This window comes from Periplaneta americana, chromosome 13, assembly GCF_040183065.1.
Source record: "Periplaneta americana isolate PAMFEO1 chromosome 13, P.americana_PAMFEO1_priV1, whole genome shotgun sequence".
Classification (NCBI taxonomy): Eukaryota; Metazoa; Arthropoda; class Insecta; order Blattodea; family Blattidae; genus Periplaneta; species Periplaneta americana.
Window position 1 is genome coordinate 100,413,334 of NC_091129.1, and position 6,382 is coordinate 100,419,715.

A 6,382-nucleotide genomic window follows, 5' to 3' on the forward strand; every position below is an offset into this window, starting at 1 on the left:
CCGTACAATAAGCAATGAATCCCGATGAAACAACCACGTCCTCCCACGAATCAGAGTTACCAACAACGAAAATAAAATTCGCCAGTGAACTTATGGTGGCTAAAATTGAAATTAATAAACTGATAAATGGTTCTTCGCTAATACTTTCAGATAGGACTGACTAAGATCTTTCTGGACTGTGCTAGTTTGACATTATAAAGAAGTCTGTTTGTGATGAGGAACAACTGCAAAGCGATATTCTTTGCTAAATACAAAGCAAAACTATCCCATTAGGTGTCCCAAAAGGCCCTTACAGTGGTGGGATGTTAAAGTTCCCATCTTTTGCAGACAGTCGGTGCGGCGTTAGTAGCAGTAAGGTTGTAAGTTCAAGTGCTTGTCGCCTCCGATTCCAAGAAAACGCCATGGTACTCGATTTATTTTAGAAGTTGAATGAACTCCAGGGCCACAGTTGCAGACAATCGACATTAGTAACAGTTGGGTTGTCAGTCCAGGTGCTGGCAACCTTTGACCCCAACAAAACGTCGTAGTACTCATTTCTGAGTGAACTCTTTTAGTCTTTATAGTTAGAATTAATTTTATGTTTATTTTATATATGTTATTTTGTTTCTGTAATTAATTATTGTAATGTTATTGTACACAGGGTGTTTCCGGGCTGGTGTTACAAACTTTCAGGGATGATGGGGAAGGCCACATGTATCAATTTGAGATAAGGAACCCTGGTCCGGAAATGAATGAGTCGAAAGTTATAAGCAAAAATAGTTGTGTGGAAATGGAATTGTAATTTTGCACCACGTGCCCTCCTTTCCTTAACCTTTGGAACAGTCGTGGAAAGATGGTATGGGCCCAATGTCTCCTACGTGGATACTTGTCCCAATACAATCTGTGAGCTTGTCTACTGTTCCCATTGGCTCATCCGTATTCGAAAATCATGTCTGCATATTCCGCTCTCGTGTACTCCTCCATTTCACTAGGACTGATCGACTGGACACTGCAACTTGTACACATACACTGCTGTCTACAGACGTGCATATTAGGACCGACCATGACCGTTACACATTACATTATCTGTATTGCTTTAGTGTAGTTTCCTGTCCCCACCCCTCAGACAGCGAACTGAATGGAATACTGTAAATAGACAACATAAACAACGTCAGATGAATACAGTATGTGTAAGATGTACAGATAAATACATATAAATAAGGTGTACAGAGGAATAAAATTATTTCATTTCCACACAACTATTTTTGCTTGTAACTTTCGACTCAGTCATTTCCGGACCAGGGTTCCTTATCTCAAATTGATACATGTGCTCTTCCCCAACATTCCTGAAAGTTTGTAACACTAGCTCGGAAACACCCTGTATAATACATCACTGACACCGGGTATATACCCAACAGCAGCGTTACAAATAATAAACCGGAACTCCAAGGCCATACCTTGGCCGTAAGCATTAGATTAATAGAAAAAATGTATGACCCCATCAGGAATTGAACGCGAGACCTCCAGGCATGCTACATAATTCCTTAAACGCAACACTACCGCGAACCCCATATTCCTCTCTACATTTTATTAGCCCCCCTTGAGAGAAGGAGGCACGGGCTGAGGACTGCCCTCGCACATAGGTCACTTGGGTGGGCTCATTGTACTACCCCTGTGGGCCGTCCCCGAAATCCCCTGCAGCCTACAGAATCTCTTTACCTTTCAGAGTAGGCATCACCGCGATCCTTCAGCCCCAAGTCCCACGAGCTACCATGGACCATAGGGGAGAGCCCACGGTTGTAACACTACCACCACCAACTAATGACCACTCACTACGGAGTCCAAGTTCGGTGGCGGCCCGCAACCGACTCTACATCGGAGCAACTCCAAAACATGAGAAAGAAACGGAGATGATGATGGAAGAGGGGAAGTGTAGGCCCTAATTATGATGACGAAATGAATCCGAGATACGACGCCGAATTTTGAGAGAAAACCTCGTAACCAGGTAACCTGTCCTACTCCTAACCACGATTTGAACCTGGACCCACTTGTTTCACGGTAAGACATGCTACCCGTTACTCCACAGCGACGGATCCTCTCTGTATTGGTAAAATAATAAGCTGAAAAAATGACTAGCAGAATCTGTGGCTCAGCGCTAGCCTTCCATCCAGGAGGCGTGAATTCGATCACCGCCTAATCATGATGGAGTTGGTGGTGCACAAATTAAAAATTATAATTCTGCAGTGCCTGGAAAAAGTGACATAAGTCAATTTCCACAAACCTTTTTTGATAATTTATTGACAACTTACGGAACATCTGCTCGCTTGGAAAAAGAGACATAAGTATTTCTCCCATTACAATAATTCATACAGAAGAAAATCAAATCGACATAAACCAGTGTAAGTTGTCAATAAATTATCAAAAAAAGATTTGTGGAAACTGACTTATGTCACTTTTCCCAGGCACGGCAGAATTATGAATACGCTATTTGTGAATATGCTTTAGCTGAATTTCATGAAACTTAGGCGAAATGGTTGTAATCCTTGGACCGAGATTTGCAACACAGTGACCCAGATTTTACGTTCTTAAATACATACTACGAGAAATGCAACGTGGGGAGCAGTTCAGTATATTACGACTATCTTCAACGTCCAGACAATTCATCCGACCTTGTTCAAACATCTTCCTACGGCCAATATTTTTAACCTTTGATCTTCTGTGTTGAAAGTCGATGTTTGAGAGTTCAATTTCTGTAGACTGTAGAGAATACTATTTTGATTGGTTTCATACCAAATAATAGCCAAAAACGTAGGCCTATTCTTGTGTTAGGAGCCTACGTAAGGGGACGGAGTTTAAAATAGGCCTAATTAGACTACAGCCCTACATTTGAAGTATGAAGGAGAAGTTTCATCATAAGATACAGTTTTTTGAAATTAATTCATTTCTGAAGCTTTATCAATTGCTTTCTCCGTGATGAAATACAAGTAATAACTACACCTAATTGAATCTTACAAAAAAAAAAGATGAAAAATAAATATATGTAATAGGTTGTTATAAATTTCAACCGAACATTGTATAACTTGCACTAGAATTAAATAAAAAACAAAATAAAAAAATAATGGAGTATGTCGAGACAATTTCATAAGTCGTTGTACAGCTGTCAAAAAAAAAAAGTGGCCGCTCTCGTGAACAGCGAATATTTTCTAAGTTCACTTCGGGTCACGGCTATGCTACACGATGCATGTGCTTGTAGAAACAGTTCCGGAACTATGGAATTATTCTGTATCTGCGTCTCGTAGACCAGCAGTAGAGTGCTCGCTTAAGGGGTTAAGAAATATTCAACAATTTTTTCCTCCATTACTGTATCTTGTACAATAATGAAAATTGGTGTGTGTGAAACACTGTCCTGCTATATGAAAACATTATTTTTACAGTTAAAAAAATTATTTATATATATATTTTTTTTTACAAATTCAAAATGGTGGCAGTTCACTGTGCAGTGATAAAGCGTTTCCCTCATAATTCATAAACTTGTTAACTTTTTCATGTTCTCTCTTTTTTATTTTGTTACTGAAACTCATGTTTACAATATCATGCTCTTTCAACTACATTAATTAATAAACAATATTTTTTTTGTGTTAGAAGAAAGTACTGATACTTGACCATTTTTAAGTGAATTTATTTTTTATCAGACAATCTATCAAAGGTAGAGAAGTGATCTTGCATCATATTGTAGATATACAGTAACATGCATAAATACACACAAAACATTTCATCACAGAATTTTGGATAGTTTTTGGGAAATGCTTCATCACTGCACAGTGAAAGGAATTTTGAAAAAAAAAATGTAAATAATTTTTGAAATCGTAAAAATATTTTTTTCATACAGCAGAAGGACAGCGTTTTACACATACCAATTTTCATTAGTGTACAAGATACAGTAATGGAGGAAAAAAAATGTTGAATATTTCCAAAATTTTACTGCTGTAAGCTAACCCCTTAATGGTTCAGGCCTTGTTCAAGTTTTCATTTTATTTTTTTAATCGTTGTTTAGCGATACAGGCTAAATAATATTCAAGTTATCATTTATATTTTTTATCGTTCTTTAGCGATATAAATAATATTCAAGTTATCATTTGTATTCAGTTATCGTTCTTTAGCAATATAAATAATATTCAAGTTATCATTTATATTCTGGTATCGTTCTTTAGCGATATAAATTTAATATTACATTTGGAACAATGCAGTTGTATAATACTGGTGTTAGTTTTTCTTTTTATATTATTACATTATACTATCTTGAAACACAATAAAATGAAAAGGAGTGACGAGGAATTGAACCTGAGACTTGACATCTAAATTCCGACGTTCTTGTGACTGAGCTACGAGGGCACAAATATAGACACATTTGCGGAAAAATTGGCCCAATCCCGTTTCAAGAATTTCTGATTTGTAGAAGCTCGTCCACGATGCGGGGGGCAAAGGGTAATTGGGATTTTCCGGTCTCTGATCGGGTCAAAAATCCTGATAGAACTAATATTTAATGCTTGCGGTGAATTTCGGTGAAGTCCGGAGGGTCCAATTAGTCAAATTCACTCTCTCACCTCCACGCTTGGGCCCCCTGGGATCTATTAAGATGCGAAAGAGACAGTGGTGTGCGGAAAGCAACGGGAAGTTATCGCATTTATCCTTTCCAAAGGAAGCGTTTAATAGAAAAAGGAGCATCTTCTGCGGACCTCTGAAAAAAGAACTAAGGAAGAGACTAGTGAAGTCTTTGTGTGACATTGTATGGGGAAGAAACATGGACATTACGACGAAATGAAGAGAAACGAATAGAAGCATTTGAAATGTGGATGTGAAGAAGAATGGAGCGTGTGAAGTGGACAGACAGAATAAGAAATGAAGGTGTGTTGGAAAAAGTGGGTGAAGAAAGAATGATGCTGAAACTGATTAGAAAGAGAAAAAGGAATTGGTTGAGTCACTGGTTGAGAAGAAACTGCCTACTGAAGGATGCACTGGAAGGAATGATGAACGGGAGAAGAGTTCGGGCAGAAAAAATACCGTATCAAATAATAGACGACATTAAGATATGTGGATCATATGCGGAGACTAAGAGGAAGGGAGAAAATAGGAAAGATTGGAGAATGCTGGGTTTACAGTGAAAGACCTGCCAATGGGCAGATCACTTATGTATGTATGTATATATGTATGTCCAGGTTCCCTGGAATGTCGTGGCTGAGAACAGTTGCTATTTGAAAAGACTAGTCGATTTCATGCCCATTCGACTGCAAGATGTGATCGAGATGTGGGGAAGATAGACTAAATATTGAATCGGAGTGGACCATAGCCACTTCTTTACGAGACGGAAAGGAAATGTTCCTGAAATTCATGAATCGGAGGGCTCCGGTCCATTTCGAGGCTTGTTCTTTATATTCACGATTTCTATCTGATGTAATAAATTCTACTTATATAGTTGAAGCGTTGGCAGTGCGCGTAGACAAAGATATGTATAAAAGTGAGGTAGGTCCTACTGGTATGTATACAATTATTAATTTGCATATACAGTACAGTATTTTTAACACATCGTGTCCCGCTTAGAGGGATCGAGAAATAAATTCTCCGAGTTTCAGAGAATGCTCAATGTAACTCGATGTGTGCGCCGAGTTGCTCTGCAGACATCTAAACGGTATTCAACCTCCCGCCAAGTGTTCTGTAGCATTTGTGGAGTCAGTAGCGCAGCTGCATTTGTGATGCGTTGCCTCAGTTCCTTCAAAGTGTTAGCTCTGCCGCTTTGGTACACAGCATCCTTCACAAAGCCCCACAAAAAAAGTCCAAGGAGTCAGATCCAGTGACCTGGGTGGTCAGGCAAGAGATCCTCGTCTTCCGATCCATCTATCGGTGAATTTTTCATCCAAAAACTCACGCACCCGTTGATGATAATTGGATGGGGCCCCATTCTGCTGAAAAACCGATCCTGGGGGAAGTTCGTCAAAAACAAAGTTCCGCAACATATCCAGATACACATTTCCTGTGATTGTAGCCTCTACGAAGAAGAATGGTCCAATGACTCGCGTAACAGATTTTTCTTCTGCAAGTCATAGCACACACTGAACTTTCTGTTGTGGTATCCACATGGTGTTTACCATAGCGTGTTTCCTACAAAATGGCGCTAGATTTGTTTTAGTGCCCTAGCAACAAACAAATGAAATTACGCATAAACAAACGAAAGTTACGCATGCAGCTCTTTTCATACTTTGTTGCATAAACTTGGACAGTTTCTCTATCTTGTCAGATGTAAATCACAACGATATCTTAATCTGATTTTAAATGGTGAGCATTTATTACTCAATCCCTCTAAGCGGGACACGGTGTATTTTCCTGAGAGGAAATGAGTTCATATCCG